This window comes from Hyla sarda, unplaced genomic scaffold, assembly GCF_029499605.1.
Source record: "Hyla sarda isolate aHylSar1 unplaced genomic scaffold, aHylSar1.hap1 scaffold_941, whole genome shotgun sequence".
NCBI lineage: Eukaryota > Metazoa > Chordata > Amphibia > Anura > Hylidae > Hyla > Hyla sarda.
This window is the reverse complement of record NW_026610971.1, coordinates 76,235-95,885: the sequence shown is the minus strand read 5'-3', so window position 1 is coordinate 95,885 and position 19,651 is coordinate 76,235. Positions and strand designations below refer to the sequence as shown.

The window sequence follows — 19,651 nt, the reverse complement described above, 5'->3', positions numbered from 1 at the left end:
CCTTAATTCCCTGGTTGAACTTGATGGACATATGTCTTTTTTCGACCGTACTAACTATGTAACTATGTAACATAACATGGGGGGGGGGGGGGGGGTCTCCTGGCTGTTCACACAGGTGTGTCATTGCTGTACATTGACCATGCATTGCTTCTGTGGTATTGCAAAGGCAAAGACAAATGCTTCCAGCCATCCATTGCACTAATGGATTGGTCATCAGCTGGCTGTCTATGTCCCGCATCAATATAGACCAAAGTACAGAGGGTTAGGCTATGCTATTGTGCACCTACCTGATGCATCAGAAGGTGCGAGGCCCTTGCTAAATTCTGTGCACAGACTTTGAGATCTATGCTTTAGACTGTATCTAAACCTGCTCCAACATGGACTGACATTCTGGCCTACTTTCAGCCGATGCGACTTGTCTGTCGCTGAACAGTCGCTTTTTATGTATTCAGCACCTATGTATAATGTTGTAAAAATGCTCTAGAAGCTAAAGTCGCAGAAATGTCACACATATTTGGCCTGCAACTTTCTGTGCGACAAATTCAGACAGGAAAAATCAGTATAAATCCTTAGAAAATTATCCCCCAGTGTCTCCATCTGCTGGCGGTATTGAATAAGCATTGCTGCACTGATGGGGTATGCATTAGACGAAAAAAAAGAAGAAAAAGAAGAATAATACGCCCAGAAAAGAGGCGAAAAGGAGAAAAACGTAAAAAAACGTGAAAAAAAAGTAAGAGGAAGAGAAGGGAAAAAAAGGTGGAAATGGGTTTAAAAGTGATTTCGGCGGAGAAATATATATATATATATATATATATATATATATATATATATATGCGCACACACACACATAGATATAAACGTATTCTCCGTTGAGATATTGCAGCCGCTGCTGTGTCCAGGCCCAGGAGCCTTAGCACTGTGCTGTGATGTCACTCAATACCACTGACATCACTAGGTGTAAACAACATCTCTCCTTTGCTGTGTATGTGACTATGGAGCTGTTTGGTGATGTCGTCTATTATGGCCTTCATAGAAGCAACAGGAGATTGTTGCATCCATCTAGAACCCTCAGAACTACAGTGCTATGATGTCACTCACTTCCACAGGCCTTGCAGAGTGTAAACAACAACAACCCAGCTTTGTTGTGTATGTAACCATAGGGATTTGTGATGTCACCTAGAACCTTCACAGCAGCGACAGCTTTATGAGGAGCATCAGCACTGCTCTGCCTGAGCAGAACCATCACCGCCATAGGTTGTCAAATAACCCGGATTTAACCCACACAGGTAAGTCCAATGGGGTGCAGGCATGTCCTCTATGCTTACAGCTTCCCGTGGGTGTTGGTTTGATACCGTTTGGGGACAGCCAAGGAGGCATCTGCAGGCAACAAAGGTAGGTGTGTGCTTGTGTGTGTGTTTCCTATGCAGATCCTAAGCCCAGTGTCACATGCAAGTAGGAGGAGTAAGAAGGGTTCCTGGCAAATCCGGGTTATGGATTGCATTTAAAAAGGCCCCGTGGGAGTGCAATGGGCCCCTGTCTTGCTGCTTAGCAATAATGGTATGGGTTTAGGTTCTGCTGTGTGTACTGGTGGTTGACTGCCCCCCAGCCCAGAGTGTGCATGGAAAATTGTCTGGCAGCCTCCCTGACAGCAAGCAGTGATAGTGCCCATGAAGGGGACCTTGTTGGGCCCGCCCCTTTCACGGTTATCGCTTCTCGGCCTTTTGGCTAAGATCAAGTGTAGTATCTGCTCACTTGGTCTGGTCGGAAGGTGTCTGTGGTACCCCGCTTCTCGGCCTTGGGGGATTGTCTCTCCTTACGGAGGGACTTCACCCCCTTGCTGCTATTGGGGAGCGGGCTTAGTCCACGGACAACGGGTTGCGATCCCCCTGTCTCTGGGACCTTGTGTCTCAGAAGGCATTTTCGGTACGTTGAGCGTTACCTGTAGCTTCGGAAGCACCTAGGGTACCCCCGACCTCTGCCTTGGATAAGGGTTCCGCTTTTATAGCGGGATTCCGAGCCCCTGCTGCTATTGGGGAAGGGGCTTAGTCCCTGGGTGTGGAAGATGCCGTTCTCCTGGGCTTTCCCCTCTGGGGAAATGTCGATGCGAAATACCATCCGCATAGAGGTGTCGGAGATCCATCGTCAGTTGAAGAACCTCCGCTTCATTGCGGAGGTGATTCTTCTTGACTACTTCCGCCTCAATAGGGAGGACATCCTGTGTCTAAATGACCAGGAAAGCCGTGGCCTGTATACCGTCACCTTCACGGCCACGGCGTGTTGCGATAACATCTATGCAACCTTGTCTGGTGCGGACCAGAGGGACGATCGACTCGACGGTCTTTCGTTCCAGTTCCTCTATGGTGAGGAACATATACCGTTGGTGGTGGCTATGCACAGCCCTCATGTGACCACGGAGGATATAGCCACTTTTCTTCGGCGATACTGCGAAGAGGTGCGATTCGCAAACAAAATCTTGAACTCCGTGCGGTTCTGGAACGGCAAGAGGAAGTTCTGGGTCAAGCTCCGTAAGGATCCCGGTGGTATTGGGGGTCTTTGCCATCCGCCCCCAAATTTTGCCATCGGGAGAGTTCGGGGCTTCCTGTTCTATCCTCAAATGCCTATGTATTGCCGAAATTGCTTGAGGTTTGGCCACACCCAGGAGACCTGCGGCGCGGAGCGTGTGATTCGCTGCAATAGGTGTGGCCAAGAAGGTCACATAGCCTCAAGATGTAGCCATACGATAAGGTGCAACCTCTGCGGAGAGGAAAATCACGATTTTAATTCCTGTCCCCATAAAGCAAAAACTACGATGGGTGGGTCAAGGCTGGGCCCACCCAAAGAGGGGACAGGACAAAAGACGTCCTTTTTTAAGATGCCCAAACCCCAGATGGCAGGTACTGATGGGTCCAGGCCCAAGACCTCTGGTGCTCCATCGGGGGGCCCACCGGTGGTAGTGCTAGGGGGAGGCCATGGGGATTCCACGAAGCCCGGGCGGGTAATCGAGTTTACTGCCCGGGAAATTGAAAGACGTCGATCGACTTCCTACCTGGCTCAAGAGCCCGCCGAAACTTCTGAAGGGGGCTCACCTGTGGCGGGTGGCAGCCGACGGGCCTCGGTGGGGGCAAAGGTGGACCCAAAATTGCAGCATAAGCCAGGTACTGGCTTGGCCCAGGGTCGCCCTGCTCCGGACGAAGAGGCCCCGGTGAAAGCCCGCCGGAAGGGGAGCCAGGTGGCCAGGTCTGAGCCCGGTCCTGTTACTCCGCCTATACAGGACAGGGCCAAGAAGACAAGTGGCGCCAAACCAGGGTTTGCTGCCCCGCCAGCAGTAGACCCGGTGGGTAAAACTGGCCATCGTCGATCGATGGGGAAGTTGGAGCAACAGTCCTCAGCAACGCTTGCTGGGGAACAAGCGATGAAAACTTCCCAAGGTAGCGGCAAAGGTTCCGGAAAAGAGGCCTCACAGGCCCCTGTGCAGCAGTTCCAGTCGTCAAATGATGAAAGAAGACGCAGATCCATCAGCCGGGGGCCAGAGATTACATCGAGTGAGAGCAACACAGAGGATATGGACAGCAGTGTGACATTTAAAAGACAAAGAGAAGAAGAAGAGGAAGACATTCAAAGGAAAGCGGCGTGCCGTAGTTCAGACGAGAGCGAGCTCAGGGTCGGGGCATCATCGATCTCAAGCTCCGACCCTCAGAACATCAAGGAGCTGATGACCCCGCAGGCGGGGGATGACGGTACGCAGCTTATTATTGACTTTGATTCTCCAAGCACTGACTCTCCATAAACTATGCCTATCCCTGTAAAAATTGCCTCACTCAATGTGAGGTCCTTAAAGAGCCCTGATCGCAGGGCTGCTTTATTTTCTTATCTAGAGACATGTGACTTTGACCTTTGCCTGCTACAAGAATGTGGAATCCCTAGTAAAATGGACTATAAAGACTTAAAAGAAGACTGGAAGCTGGGCCCATCCATATGGTCCGGTGCAAATGACTGTCGTTCTGTGGGTGTTGGGCTGCTCTGCCGAGGCCAGTCCTTTTCTATTCATACAGTAACTGAGATTGTGCCTGGCAGAGCTCTTTTAATTCATCTATATTTTAATGGACTTTTAATTCGTGTTTTAAATGTGTATGCCCCTCCTGATAAACAGGAGCGGGCAGAACTATTTGAAATTTTACCACTGTTTTGTGTTGGGTCTTCTCCCCTGCTGGTGGGAGGTGATTTTAACTGCATACGTGATGGGGAACACCGGCAGGGTGGGGATATTAATCGTAAAGACCGCACTTCTTACCTGCTTAAAAATTTTATTGATGATTTTAATTTGAAAGATTGCTGGAAGGATCTCTTGCCGGAGGACCCGGGCGCCACATGGTCCAATGGAAGAGTGAGCTCCAGAATCGATTTTATTTTTTCCTCTAGAGCTTTTAAACCCCTGAAATGCACGCTCGAGCAGAATATCTTCTCTGATCATAAGCTCCTCTTGGTGGGCCTGGAGCTAGAGGGGGAGCAAAAAGCAAAAAGGGGCCTCTGGAGATTAAACACCACACTCCTAGAGGACCCTGAGATAAAAGAGGAGTTTGTGCGGACCTACCAGTGCTGGCAATCACAAAGAAAACCCCACGAGCCTATGCTGCACTGGTGGGAGGGCACCAAATCTAAAATCAGATTTTTTTTTATCAAAGCAGGTAAGAAGAAGGCAAAAATGGAAAAGCAGTGGTTTTATGTTCTTAACATGCGTTTAAATGTACTTTTTAAATTGAAAGAAGCTGGTATGGATGTAGAAAATGATATTTTAAACCTTAAAACTGAAATAAAACATGCCATAGAAAAGAAAGGGAAACAAATCATTTTTAACTCACATGTGCAGCACCTGGAGGAGGGCGAGAAATGTTCCCGTTTCTTTTTTAAAAAAGTGATGAATAGGAGGGATATCATCCAAAACCTTGAGGGTGAATCCACTCCAAAAGGCATGTTAGATGCAGTTTTTAACTTCTACCAGCTTCTTTTTAATAAGAAAGATCTTAATCCATCCTTTTTAGAACATGTTCTTAATTCCCTTGATTTTAAGCTAGATGTTTTAGACCAGGAGGTTTTATCCCGTGATCTTAACTTAGTTGAACTTTTATTTGTTTTTAAAAGTTTTTCTAGTGGGAAGGCCCCTGGGGAAGATGGTTTACCCATCGAATTTTATTTAGCTTTTTGGGATATTTTAAAGGATGATATGGTTTTATTGTATAAAGAAACTTTTATTGTTAATGAACTTCCCCCTTCCTGGAGGAGGGGGATTGTATCATTACTTTTTAAAAAAGGTGAAAAGGATATGCTAAAAAATTGGCGCCCCATCACACTTTTAAATGTCGATTATAAAGTTTTAGCCAAGTTATTAGCTGTCCGTTTTAAACCTTTTATTCATAAATTAATTCACCCAAATCAGGTTTGTGGGGTACCTGGAAGGTCTATAGCTGAATCCCTAAATATTTTAAGAGATGTTTTATGGTATTTTAAGGATAGAAATCAAACTGTAGCAATTTTATCCTTAGACTTTGAAAAAGCCTTTGATAGGGTCTCCCATGAATACCTGTTTTTAGTTCTTAAAAAGATGGCAGTGCCTGAAACGATTTTAAGCCGAATCATGCTTTTATACCGATCCTGTTTTAGTCAAGTCTCTGTTAATGGCTTTTTAACCAGCGGTGTTCCTCTTTTATCAGGTGTCAAACAGGGCTGCCCCCTGTCCCCACTCCTTTTTATTTGCGCAATCGAACCACTGATGGCCCTCCTCAGAAAAGACTGGGTAGTAAGAGGCGTACCGATACCTGGTGGAGGAGGGACCCATCTAAAGGTGTTGGGGTACATGGATGATGTCACCATACTGTGCCCGGACTCTCCATCGATGAGGGGGGCATTGAGGAACACCAGCTATTTCTGCGAGGTCTCTGGTTTTAAGCTAAACACAGATAAATGTGACTGTTTTTATATTGGCTCCTGGGATTCATCCATCACCCCAGGAGTCACAATGCAACAGGATCAAATTAAAGTTTTAGGTATTGTTTTTAACCAGGTCAATGATGGGAGCCCTAACTGGGATTCAGCTATAGCTAAGATGGAGAAGAAGATTTTAATGTGGAATCTTAGAAACCTTACCATGGAGGGGAAGATTTTAATAATAAAGATGGTTTTACTCCCTATTATGCTATACATTGCCATGGTATTTCCTCCATCTATTTTATACATTAAAAAAGTAACTAGAATTGTTTTTACCTTTTTATGGGGTTCAAAAATGGAGAAATTAAAGCGTGATTTTATGTACAAAAGTAAAGATAATGGCGGGAAAGATGTTCCTAACCTTTTTACTTTCTTTTACATAAAGTATTTCTGTTTCTGTTTTAAAATTATTAAATCCGATGGCATTTTTAGCTGCTTTTTAAGGTACGCTGCGGGCATGGTTTTTAAAAGATGGTTGCGCATCCCTCTGAACGCTCCGGTGCTTCTGTGTCCCCCAAAACATTATGTGGTGTTGGAAAAGACAGTCAGGCTCCTAGGTCTCCAAGATTTGGAGCCTGACATACTGGGGGACCAGAGAAAGGTATCAAAGGTCCTCAGGCGGAGTGAGGTTACCCTGGCAGTGTCCAATTTCACACAGGCAAGATCCAAAAAGGTATGGCGGAACGTGTACGGGAAGTTTCTGGCGAATGTACACAGGGATCTTGCCTGGGCAATCATCCACCAGTGCCTCCCTACTCGTGAGTTCCAGCACAGGCGAGGACTGGTGGCGAGAGCCAAGTGCCCGAGAGATGGCTGTGGAGTGGACGAAACGGTGCTGCACATATTTTGGAACTGCCCTTTTGCACGGGAGCTTTGGAGGAAGGTAGGCCCACTTTTGAAGTGGGCCTGCGGCCTAAAAGATTTTAATCACGAATGTGTCTTTTACGGTCTTTTTAACTGCCCCAATTTTAAACAGCAGATGATCTGCTGGATGATTATTAATTGTTTTAAAAATGCCATCTGGAAAGTTAGGAACATCTTACTTTTTAAACATGATTTTATTGATGTTAAAAACTGTATAAAGCTGGCCCTGAGTGAGATGTACATCTATTACCTAAGAGACAAGAAACAGTTGGGGGCCAGCGAGGCAGCATCCATGTGGTGTCTGCCTCTATGGAACGAAATAACAGTATAATCAGTTTTTATGATATTTGTATAATGTTTTATCCTGCCATTTTTATTTTTTCTCCTTTTATTACTGGTTTCATTATTTGTATTTTAAAACTTTTGTGAACCTTTTATTATTTTGCATTTTAAATTTTGTATGGTTTCTTATTTATTCAATAAAATTTTGTTGAAACCTTATCTGTTCTTATCAGTTTAATATCTGATACGTCCCCTATCTGGGGACCATATATTAAATGGATTTTTGAGAACGGGGGCCGATTTCGAAGCTTGCTTCCGTCGCCCTATGCATTGACCCGATATGGCAGTATCTTCGGGTACAGTGCACCACCCCCTTACAGGGTTAAAAAGAAAGATTCCTACTTTCATTGCTACCTGCTTGCTGGCTAGCCAGCTAGCCAGCCCTGTGGGCCTTGCTGCTGCTGCAGCCAAAAAACAAAAGGTGGTGCTGCTGCTGCTTCTGCTGCTTCTGCTTCTGCTTGTGTCTGGCCCCTGTTGGAGCGTCCAGGCACAGGACTTCTGCTGCTGCTGACTAAATGGCCTCCTTAATTGGATCATTTGAGTAGCCAGCACACCTGTGCAGGTAGGGCATGACATGATAGGCAGCTGCCTTGATAGCGGGTGGGTGCTGAATGTTCCTAATTGACAAAATAAGATTAATGCTTATGAAGAAATATAAAATCTCATCCCTTCCCCAATATCGCGCCACACCCCTACCCCTTAATTCCCTGGTTGAACTTGATGGACATATGTCTTTTTTCGACCGTACTAACTATGTAACTATGTAACATAACATGGGGGGGGGGGGGTCTCCTGGCTGTTCACACAGGTGTGTCATTGCTGTACATTGACCATGCATTGCTTCTGTGGTATTGCAATGGCAAAGACAAATGCTTCCAGCCATCCATTGCACTAATGGATTGGTCATCAGCTGGCTGTCTATGTCCCGCATCAATATAGACCAAAGTACAGAGGGTTAGGCTATGCTATTGTGCACCTACCTGATGCATCAGAAGGTGCGAGGCCCTTGCTAAATTCTGTGCACAGACTTTGAGATCTATGCTTTAGACTGTATCTAAACCTGCTCCAACATGGACTGACATTCTGGCCTACTTTCAGCCGATGCGACTTGTCTGTCGCTGAACAGTCGCTTTTTATGTATTCAGCACCTATGTATAATGTTGTAAAAATGCTCTAGAAGCTAAAGTCGCAGAAATGTCACACATATTTGGCCTGCAACTTTCTGTGCGACAAATTCAGACAGGAAAAATCAGTATAAATCCTTAGAAAATTATCCCCCAGTGTCTCCATCTGCTGGCGGTATTGAATAAGCATTGCTGCACTGATGGGGTATGCATTAGACGAAAAAAAAGAAGAAAAAGAAGAATAATACGCCCAGAAAAGAGGCGAAAAGGAGAAAAACGTAAAAAAACGTGAAAAAAAAGTAAGAGGAAGAGAAGGGAAAAAAAGGTGGAAATGGGTTTAAAAGTGATTTCGGCGGAGAAATATATATATATATATATATATATATATATATATATGCGCACACACACACATAGATATAAACGTATTCTCCGTTGAGATATTACAGCCGCTGCTGTGTCCAGGCCCAGGAGCCTTAGCACTGTGCTGTGATGTCACTCAATACCACTGACATCACTAGGTGTAAACAACATCTCTCCTTTGCTGTGTATGTGACTATGGAGCTGTTTGGTGATGTCGTCTATTACGGCCTTCATAGAAGCAACAGGAGATTGTTGCATCCATCTTGAACCCTCAGAACTACAGTGCTATGATGTCACTCACTTCCACAGGCCTTGCAGAGTGTAAACAACAACAACCCAGCTTTGTTGTGTATGTAACCATAGGGATTTGTGATGTCACCTAGAACCTTCACAGCAGCGACAGCTTTATGAGGAGCATCAGCACTGCTCTGCCTGAGCAGAACCATCACCGCCATAGGTTGTCAAATAACCCGGATTTAACCCACACAGGTAAGTCCAATGGGGTGCAGGCATGTCCTCTATGCTTACAGCTTCCCGTGGGTGTTGGTTTGATACCGTTTGGGGACAGCCAAGGAGGCATCTGCAGGCAACAAAGGTAGGTGTGTGCTTGTGTGTGTGTTTCCTATGCAGATCCTAAGCCCAGTGTCACATGCAAGTAGGAGGAGTAAGAAGGGTTCCTGGCAAATCCGGGTTATGGATTGCATTTAAAAAGGCCCCGTGGGAGTGCAATGGGCCCCTGTCTTGCTGCTTAGCAATAATGGTATGGGTTTAGGTTCTGCTGTGTGTACTGGTGGTTGACTGCCCCCCAGCCCAGAGTGTGCATGGAAAATTGTCTGGCAGCCTCCCTGACAGCAAGCAGTGATAGTGCCCATGAAGGGGACCTTGTTGGGCCCGCCCCTTTCACGGTTATCGCTTCTCGGCCTTTTGGCTAAGATCAAGTGTAGTATCTGTTCTTATCAGTTTAATATCTGATACGTCCCCTATCTGGGGACCATATATTAAATGGATTTTTGAGAACGGGGGCCGATTTCGAAGCTTGCTTCCGTCGCCCTATGCATTGACCCGATATGGCAGTATCTTCGGGTACAGTGCACCACCCCCTTACAGGGTTAAAAAGAAAGATTCCTACTTTCATTGCTACCTGCTTGCTGGCTAGCCAGCTAGCCAGCCCTGTGGGCCTTGCTGCTGCTGCAGCCAAAAAACAAAAGGTGGTGCTGCTGCTGCTTCTGCTGCTTCTGCTTCTGCTTGTGTCTGGCCCCTGTTGGAGCGTCCAGGGACAGGACTTCTGCTGCTGCTGACTAAATGGCCTCCTTAATTGGATCATTTGAGTAGCCAGCACACCTGTGCAGGTAGGGCATGACATGATAGGCAGCTGCCTTGATAGCGGGTGGGTGCTGAATGTTCCTAATTGACAAAATAAGATTAATGCTTATGAAGAAATATAAAATCTCATCCCTTCCCCAATATCGCGCCACACCCCTACCCCTTAATTCCCTGGTTGAACTTGATGGACATATGTCTTTTTTCGACCGTACTAACTATGTAACTATGTAACATAACATGGGGGGGGGGGGGGGGGGTCTCCTGGCTGTTCACACAGGTGTGTCATTGCTGTACATTGACCATGCATTGCTTCTGTGGTATTGCAAAGGCAAAGACAAATGCTTCCAGCCATCCATTGCACTAATGGATTGGTCATCAGCTGGCTGTCTATGTCCCGCATCAATATAGACCAAAGTACAGAGGGTTAGGCTATGCTATTGTGCACCTACCTGATGCATCAGAAGGTGCGAGGCCCTTGCTAAATTCTGTGCACAGACTTTGAGATCTATGCTTTAGACTGTATCTAAACCTGCTCCAACATGGACTGACATTCTGGCCTACTTTCAGCCGATGCGACTTGTCTGTCGCTGAACAGTCGCTTTTTATGTATTCAGCACCTATGTATAATGTTGTAAAAATGCTCTAGAAGCTAAAGTCGCAGAAATGTCACACATATTTGGCCTGCAACTTTCTGTGCGACAAATTCAGACAGGAAAAATCAGTATAAATCCTTAGAAAATTATCCCCCAGTGTCTCCATCTGCTGGCGGTATTGAATAAGCATTGCTGCACTGATGGGGTATGCATTAGACGAAAAAAAGAAGAAAAAGAAGAATAATACGCCCAGAAAAGAGGCGAAAAGGAGAAAAACGTAAAAAAACGTGAAAAAAAAGTAAGAGGAAGAGAAGGGAAAAAAAGGTGGAAATGGGTTTAAAAGTGATTTCGGCGGAGAAATATATATATATATATATATATAATATATATATATATATATGCGCACACACACACATAGATATAAACGTATTCTCCGTTGAGATATTGCAGCCGCTGCTGTGTCCAGGCCCAGGAGCCTTAGCACTGTGCTGTGATGTCACTCAATACCACTGACATCACTAGGTGTAAACAACATCTCTCCTTTGCTGTGTATGTGACTATGGAGCTGTTTGGTGATGTCGTCTATTACGGCCTTCATAGAAGCAACAGGAGATTGTTGCATCCATCTTGAACCCTCAGAACTACAGTGCTATGATGTCACTCACTTCCACAGGCCTTGCAGAGTGTAAACAACAACAACCCAGCTTTGTTGTGTATGTAACCATAGGGATTTGTGATGTCACCTAGAACCTTCACAGCAGCGACAGCTTTATGAGGAGCATCAGCACTGCTCTGCCACTGCTCTGCCTGAGCAGAACCATCACCGCCATAGGTTGTCAAATAACCCGGATTTAACCCACACAGGTAAGTCCAATGGGGTGCAGGCATGTCCTCTATGCTTACAGCTTCCCGTGGGTGTTGGTTTGATACCGTTTGGGGACAGCCAAGGAGGCATCTGCAGGCAACAAAGGTAGGTGTGTGCTTGTGTGTGTGTTTCCTATGCAGATCCTAAGCCCAGTGTCACATGCAAGTAGGAGGAGTAAGAAGGGTTCCTGGCAAATCCGGGTTATGGATTGCATTTAAAAAGGCCCCGTGGGAGTGCAATGGGCCCCTGTCTTGCTGCTTAGCAATAATGGTATGGGTTTAGGTTCTGCTGTGTGTACTGGTGGTTGACTGCCCCCCAGCCCAGAGTGTGCATGGAAAATTGTCTGGCAGCCTCCCTGACAGCAAGCAGTGATAGTGCCCATGAAGGGGACCTTGTTGGGCCCGCCCCTTTCACGGTTATCGCTTCTCGGCCTTTTGGCTAAGATCAAGTGTAGTATCTGTTCTTATCAGTTTAATATCTGATACGTCCCCTATCTGGGGACCATATATTAAATGGATTTTTGAGAACGGGGGCCGATTTCGAAGCTTGCTTCCGTCGCCCTATGCATTGACCCGATATGGCAGTATCTTCGGGTACACCCCCTTACAGGGTTAAAAAGAAAGATTCCTACTTTCATTGCTACCTGCTTGCTGGCTAGCCAGCTAGCCAGCCCTGTGGGCCTTGCTGCTGCTGCAGCCAAAAAACAAAAGGTGGTGCTGCTGCTGCTTCTGCTGCTTCTGCTTCTGCTTGTGTCTGGCCCCTGTTGGAGCGTCCAGGGACAGGACTTCTGCTGCTGCTGACTAAATGGCCTCCTTAATTGGATCATTTGAGTAGCCAGCACACCTGTGCAGGTAGGGCATGACATGATAGGCAGCTGCCTTGATAGCGGGTGGGTGCTGAATGTTCCTAATTGACAAAATAAGATTAATGCTTATGAAGAAATATAAAATCTCATCCCTTCCCCAATATCGCGCCACACCCCTACCCCTTAATTCCCTGGTTGAACTTGATGGACATATGTCTTTTTTCGACCGTACTAACTATGTAACTATGTAACATAACATGGGGGGGGGGGGGGGGGGGTCTCCTGGCTGTTCACACAGGTGTGTCATTGCTGTACATTGACCATGCATTGCTTCTGTGGTATTGCAAAGGCAAAGACAAATGCTTCCAGCCATCCATTGCACTAATGGATTGGTCATCAGCTGGCTGTCTATGTCCCGCATCAATATAGACCAAAGTACAGAGGGTTAGGCTATGCTATTGTGCACCTACCTGATGCATCAGAAGGTGCGAGGCCCTTGCTAAATTCTGTGCACAGACTTTGAGATCTATGCTTTAGACTGTATCTAAACCTGCTCCAACATGGACTGACATTCTGGCCTACTTTCAGCCGATGCGACTTGTCTGTCGCTGAACAGTCGCTTTTTATGTATTCAGCACCTATGTATAATGTTGTAAAAATGCTCTAGAAGCTAAAGTCGCAGAAATGTCACACATATTTGGCCTGCAACTTTCTGTGCGACAAATTCAGACAGGAAAAATCAGTATAAATCCTTAGAAAATTATCCCCCAGTGTCTCCATCTGCTGGCGGTATTGAATAAGCATTGCTGCACTGATGGGGTATGCATTAGACGAAAAAAAGAAGAAAAAGAAGAATAATACGCCCAGAAAAGAGGCGAAAAGGAGAAAAACGTAAAAAAACGTGAAAAAAAAGTAAGAGGAAGAGAAGGGAAAAAAAGGTGGAAATGGGTTTAAAAGTGATTTCGGCGGAGAAATATATATATATATATATATATATATATATATATATATATATATATATATGCGCACACACACACATAGATATAAACGTATTCTCCGTTGAGATATTGCAGCCGCTGCTGTGTCCAGGCCCAGGAGCCTTAGCACTGTGCTGTGATGTCACTCAATACCACTGACATCACTAGGTGTAAACAACATCTCTCCTTTGCTGTGTATGTGACTATGGAGCTGTTTGGTGATGTCGTCTATTACGGCCTTCATAGAAGCAACAGGAGATTGTTGCATCCATCTTGAACCCTCAGAACTACAGTGCTATGATGTCACTCACTTCCACAGGCCTTGCAGAGTGTAAACAACAACAACCCAGCTTTGTTGTGTATGTAACCATAGGGATTTGTGATGTCACCTAGAACCTTCACAGCAGCGACAGCTTTATGAGGAGCATCAGCACTGCTCTGCCTGAGCAGAACCATCACCGCCATAGGTTGTCAAATAACCCGGATTTAACCCACACAGGTAAGTCCAATGGGGTGCAGGCATGTCCTCTATGCTTACAGCTTCCCGTGGGTGTTGGTTTGATACCGTTTGGGGACAGCCAAGGAGGCATCTGCAGGCAACAAAGGTAGGTGTGTGCTTGTGTGTGTGTTTCCTATGCAGATCCTAAGCCCAGTGTCACATGCAAGTAGGAGGAGTAAGAAGGGTTCCTGGCAAATCCGGGTTATGGATTGCATTTAAAAAGGCCCCGTGGGAGTGCAATGGGCCCCTGTCTTGCTGCTTAGCAATAATGGTATGGGTTTAGGTTCTGCTGTGTGTACTGGTGGTTGACTGCCCCCCAGCCCAGAGTGTGCATGGAAAATTGTCTGGCAGCCTCCCTGACAGCAAGCAGTGATAGTGCCCATGAAGGGGACCTTGTTGGGCCCGCCCCTTTCACGGTTATCGCTTCTCGGCCTTTTGGCTAAGATCAAGTGTAGTATCTGTTCTTATCAGTTTAATATCTGATACGTCCCCTATCTGGGGACCATATATTAAATGGATTTTTGAGAACGGGGGCCGATTTCAAAGCTTGCTTCCGTCGCCCTATGCATTGACCCGATATGGCAGTATCTTCGGGTACAGTGCACCACCCCCTTACAGGGTTAAAAAGAAAGATTCCTACTTTCATTGCTACCTGCTTGCTGGCTAGCCAGCTAGCCAGCCCTGTGGGCCTTGCTGCTGCTGCAGCCAAAAAACAAAAGGTGGTGCTGCTGCTGCTTCTGCTGCTTCTGCTTCTGCTTGTGTCTGGCCCCTGTTGGAGCGTCCAGGCACAGGACTTCTGCTGCTGCTGACTAAATGGCCTCCTTAATTGGATCATTTGAGTAGCCAGCACACCTGTGCAGGTAGGGCATGACATGATAGGCAGCTGCCTTGATAGCGGGTGGGTGCTGAATGTTCCTAATTGACAAAATAAGATTAATGCTTATGAAGAAATATAAAATCTCATCCCTTCCCCAATATCGCGCCACACCCCTACCCCTTAATTCCCTGGTTGAACTTGATGGACATATGTCTTTTTTCGACCGTACTAACTATGTAACTATGTAACATAACATGGGGGGGGGGGGGGGGGGGTCTCCTGGCTGTTCACACAGGTGTGTCATTGCTGTACATTGACCATGCATTGCTTCTGTGGTATTGCAAAGGCAAAGACAAATGCTTCCAGCCATCCATTGCACTAATGGATTGGTCATCAGCTGGCTGTCTATGTCCCGCATCAATATAGACCAAAGTACAGAGGGTTAGGCTATGCTATTGTGCACCTACCTGATGCATCAGAAGGTGCGAGGCCCTTGCTAAATTCTGTGCACAGACTTTGAGATCTATGCTTTAGACTGTATCTAAACCTGCTCCAACATGGACTGACATTCTGGCCTACTTTCAGCCGATGCGACTTGTCTGTCGCTGAACAGTCGCTTTTTATGTATTCAGCACCTATGTATAATGTTGTAAAAATGCTCTAGAAGCTAAAGTCGCAGAAATGTCACACATATTTGGCCTGCAACTTTCTGTGCGACAAATTCAGACAGGAAAAATCAGTATAAATCCTTAGAAAATTATCCCCCAGTGTCTCCATCTGCTGGCGGTATTGAATAAGCATTGCTGCACTGATGGGGTATGCATTAGACGAAAAAAAAGAAGAAAAAGAAGAATAATACGCCCAGAAAAGAGGCGAAAAGGAGAAAAACGTAAAAAAACGTGAAAAAAAAGTAAGAGGAAGAGAAGGGAAAAAAAGGTGGAAATGGGTTTAAAAGTGATTTCGGCGGAGAAATATATATATATATATATATATATATATATATATATATATATGCGCACACACACACATAGATATAAACGTATTCTCCGTTGAGATATTGCAGCCGCTGCTGTGTCCAGGCCCAGGAGCCTTAGCACTGTGCTGTGATGTCACTCAATACCACTGACATCACTAGGTGTAAACAACATCTCTCCTTTGCTGTGTATGTGACTATGGAGCTGTTTGGTGATGTCGTCTATTACGGCCTTCATAGAAGCAACAGGAGATTGTTGCATCCATCTTGAACCCTCAGAACTACAGTGCTATGATGTCACTCACTTCCACAGGCCTTGCAGAGTGTAAACAACAACAACCCAGCTTTGTTGTGTATGTAACCATAGGGATTTGTGATGTCACCTAGAACCTTCACAGCAGCGACAGCTTTATGAGGAGCATCAGCACTGCTCTGCCTGAGCAGAACCATCACCGCCATAGGTTGTCAAATAACCCGGATTTAACCCACACAGGTAAGTCCAATGGGGTGCAGGCATGTCCTCTATGCTTACAGCTTCCCGTGGGTGTTGGTTTGATACCGTTTGGGGACAGCCAAGGAGGCATCTGCAGGCAACAAAGGTAGGTGTGTGCTTGTGTGTGTGTTTCCTATGCAGATCCTAAGCCCAGTGTCACATGCAAGTAGGAGGAGTAAGAAGGGTTCCTGGCAAATCCGGGTTATGGATTGCATTTAAAAAGGCCCCGTGGGAGTGCAATGGGCCCCTGTCTTGCTGCTTAGCAATAATGGTATGGGTTTAGGTTCTGCTGTGTGTACTGGTGGTTGACTGCCCCCCAGCCCAGAGTGTGCATGGAAAATTGTCTGGCAGCCTCCCTGACAGCAAGCAGTGATAGTGCCCATGAAGGGGACCTTGTTGGGCCCGCCCCTTTCACGGTTATCGCTTCTCGGCCTTTTGGCTAAGATCAAGTGTAGTATCTGTTCTTATCAGTTTAATATCTGATACGTCCCCTATCTGGGGACCATATATTAAATGGATTTTTGAGAACGGGGGCCGATTTCGAAGCTTGCTTCCGTCGCCCTATGCATTGACCCGATATGGCAGTATCTTCGGGTACAGTGCACCACCCCCTTACAGGGTTAAAAAGAAAGATTCCTACTTTCATTGCTACCTGCTTGCTGGCTAGCCAGCTAGCCAGCCCTGTGGGCCTTGCTGCTGCTGCAGCCAAAAAACAAAAGGTGGTGCTGCTGCTGCTTCTGCTGCTTCTGCTTCTGCTTGTGTCTGGCCCCTGTTGGAGCGTCCAGGCACAGGACTTCTGCTGCTGCTGACTAAATGGCCTCCTTAATTGGATCATTTGAGTAGCCAGCACACCTGTGCAGGTAGGGCATGACATGATAGGCAGCTGCCTTGATAGCGGGTGGGTGCTGAATGTTCCTAATTGACAAAATAAGATTAATGCTTATGAAGAAATATAAAATCTCATCCCTTCCCCAATATCGCGCCACACCCCTACCCCTTAATTCCCTGGTTGAACTTGATGGACATATGTCTTTTTTCGACCGTACTAACTATGTAACTATGTAACATAACATGGGGGGGGGGGGGGGTCTCCTGGCTGTTCACACAGGTGTGTCATTGCTGTACATTGACCATGCATTGCTTCTGTGGTATTGCAAAGGCAAAGACAAATGCTTCCAGCCATCCATTGCACTAATGGATTGGTCATCAGCTGGCTGTCTATGTCCCGCATCAATATAGACCAAAGTACAGAGGGTTAGGCTATGCTATTGTGCACCTACCTGATGCATCAGAAGGTGCGAGGCCCTTGCTAAATTCTGTGCACAGACTTTGAGATCTATGCTTTAGACTGTATCTAAACCTGCTCCAACATGGACTGACATTCTGGCCTACTTTCAGCCGATGCGACTTGTCTGTCGCTGAACAGTCGCTTTTTATGTATTCAGCACCTATGTATAATGTTGTAAAAATGCTCTAGAAGCTAAAGTCGCAGAAATGTCACACATATTTGGCCTGCAACTTTCTGTGCGACAAATTCAGACAGGAAAAATCAGTATAAATCCTTAGAAAATTATCCCCCAGTGTCTCCATCTGCTGGCGGTATTGAATAAGCATTGCTGCACTGATGGGGTATGCATTAGACGAAAAAAAAGAAGAAAAAGAAGAATAATACGCCCAGAAAAGAGGCGAAAAGGAGAAAAACGTAAAAAAACGTGAAAAAAAAGTAAGAGGAAGAGAAGGGAAAAAAAGGTGGAAATGGGTTTAAAAGTGATTTCGGCGGAGAAATATATATATATATATATATATATATATGCGCACACACACACATAGATATAAACGTATTCTCCGTTGAGATATTGCAGCCGCTGCTGTGTCCAGGCCCAGGAGCCTTAGCACTGTGCTGTGATGTCACTCAATACCACTGACATCACTAGGTGTAAACAACATCTCTCCTTTGCTGTGTATGTGACTATGGAGCTGTTTGGTGATGTCGTCTATTACGGCCTTCATAGAAGCAACAGGAGATTGTTGCATCCATCTTGAACCCTCAGAACTACAGTGCTATGATGTCACTGACTTCCACAGGCCTTGCAGAGTGTAAACAACAACAACCCAGCTTTGTTGTGTATGTAACCATAGGGATTTGTGATGTCACCTAGAACCTTCACAGCAGCGACAGCTTTATGAGGAGCATCAGCACTGCTCTGCCTGAGCAGAACCATCACCGCCATAGGTTGTCAAATAACCCGGATTTAACCCACACAGGTAAGTCCAATGGGGTGCAGGCATGTCCTCTATGCTTACAGCTTCCCGTGGGTGTTGGTTTGATACCGTTTGGGGACAGCCAAGGAGGCATCTGCAGGCAACAAAGGTAGGTGTGTGCTTGTGTGTGTGTTTCCTATGCAGATCCTAAGCCCAGTGTCACATGCAAGTAGGAGGAGTAAGAAGGGTTCCTGGCAAATCCGGGTTATGGATTGCATTTAAAAAGGCCCCGTGGGAGTGCAATGGGCCCCTGTCTTGCTGCTTAGCAATAATGGTATGGGTTTAGGTTCTGCTGTGTGTACTGGTGGTTGACTGCCCCACAGCCCAGAGTGTGCATGGAAAATTGTCTGGCAGCCTCCCTGACAGCAAGCAGTGATAGTGCCCATGAAGGGGACCTTGTTGGGCCCGCCCCTTTCACGGTTATCGCTTCTCGGCCTTTTGGCTAAGATCAAGTGTAGTATCTGTTCTTATCAGTTTAATATCTGATACGTCCCCTATCTGGGGACCATATATTAAATGGATTTTTGAGAACGGGGGCCGATTTCGAAGCTTGCTTCCGTCACCCTATGCATTGACCCGATATGGCAGTATCTTCGGGTACAGTGCACCACCCCCTTACAGGGTTAAAAAGAAAGATTCCTACTTTCATTGCTACCTGCTTGCTGGCTAGCCAGCTAGCCAGCCCTGTGGGCCTTGCTGCTGCTGCAGCCAAAAAACAAAAGGTGGTGCTGCTGCTGCTTCTGCTGCTTCTGCTTCTGCTTGTGTCTGGCCCCTGTTGGAGCGTCCAGGCACAGGACTTCTGCTGCTGCTGACTAAATGGCCTCCTTAATTGGATCATTTGAGTAGCCAGCACACCTGTGCAGGTAGGGCATGACATGATAGGCAGCTGCCTTGATAGCGGGTGGGTGCTGAATGTTCCTAATTGACAAAATAAGATTAATGCTTATGAAGAAATATAAAATCTCATCCCTTCCCCAATATCGCGCCACACCCCTACCCCTTAATTCCCTGGTTGAACTTGATGGACATATGTCTTTTTTCGACCGTACTAACTATGTAACTATGTAACATAACATGGGGGGGGGGGGGGGGTCTCCTGGCTGTTCACACAGGTGTGTCATTGCTGTACATTGACCATGCATTGCTTCTGTGGTATTGCAAAGGCAAAGACAAATGCTTCCAGCCATCCATTGCACTAATGGATTGGTCATCAGCTGGCTGTCTATGTCCCGCATCAATATAGACCAAAGTACAGAGGGTTAGGCTATGCTATTGTGCACCTACCTGATGCATCAGAAGGTGCGAGGCCCTTGCTAAATTCTGTGCACAGACTTTGAGATCTATGCTTTAGACTGTATCTAAACCTGCTCCA

The 19,651-nt window shown here is 46.1% G+C and overlaps 6 non-coding genes and 1 pseudogene across 6 annotated transcripts; all 7 read left to right on the top strand.

Annotated features, from left to right (window-relative positions):
* Positions 1-1,705: 1,705 nt before the first annotated feature.
* Positions 1,706-1,835, top strand: LOC130350256 (U2 spliceosomal RNA; annotated as a pseudogene).
* A 5,479-nt stretch (positions 1,836-7,314) lies between these two features.
* On the top strand, positions 7,315-7,500 carry LOC130350248 (U2 spliceosomal RNA). The gene has a single exon (XR_008887403.1). It is a non-coding gene; the product is annotated as a U2 spliceosomal RNA (small nuclear RNA).
* Positions 7,501-9,580: 2,080 nt separating this feature from the next.
* Positions 9,581-9,771, top strand: LOC130350284 (U2 spliceosomal RNA). The gene has a single exon (XR_008887430.1). It is a non-coding gene; the product is annotated as a U2 spliceosomal RNA (small nuclear RNA).
* A 2,100-nt stretch (positions 9,772-11,871) lies between these two features.
* On the top strand, positions 11,872-12,059 carry LOC130350247 (U2 spliceosomal RNA). Its single transcript, XR_008887402.1, has one exon. It is a non-coding gene; the product is annotated as a U2 spliceosomal RNA (small nuclear RNA).
* Positions 12,060-14,153: 2,094 nt separating this feature from the next.
* LOC130350306 (U2 spliceosomal RNA) lies at positions 14,154-14,344 on the top strand. Its single transcript, XR_008887450.1, has one exon. It is a non-coding gene; the product is annotated as a U2 spliceosomal RNA (small nuclear RNA).
* A 2,092-nt stretch (positions 14,345-16,436) lies between these two features.
* On the top strand, positions 16,437-16,627 carry LOC130350282 (U2 spliceosomal RNA). The gene has a single exon (XR_008887429.1). It is a non-coding gene; the product is annotated as a U2 spliceosomal RNA (small nuclear RNA).
* Positions 16,628-18,701: 2,074 nt separating this feature from the next.
* Positions 18,702-18,892, top strand: LOC130350304 (U2 spliceosomal RNA). The gene has a single exon (XR_008887449.1). It is a non-coding gene; the product is annotated as a U2 spliceosomal RNA (small nuclear RNA).
* The last annotated feature ends 759 nt before the right edge of the window (positions 18,893-19,651 follow it).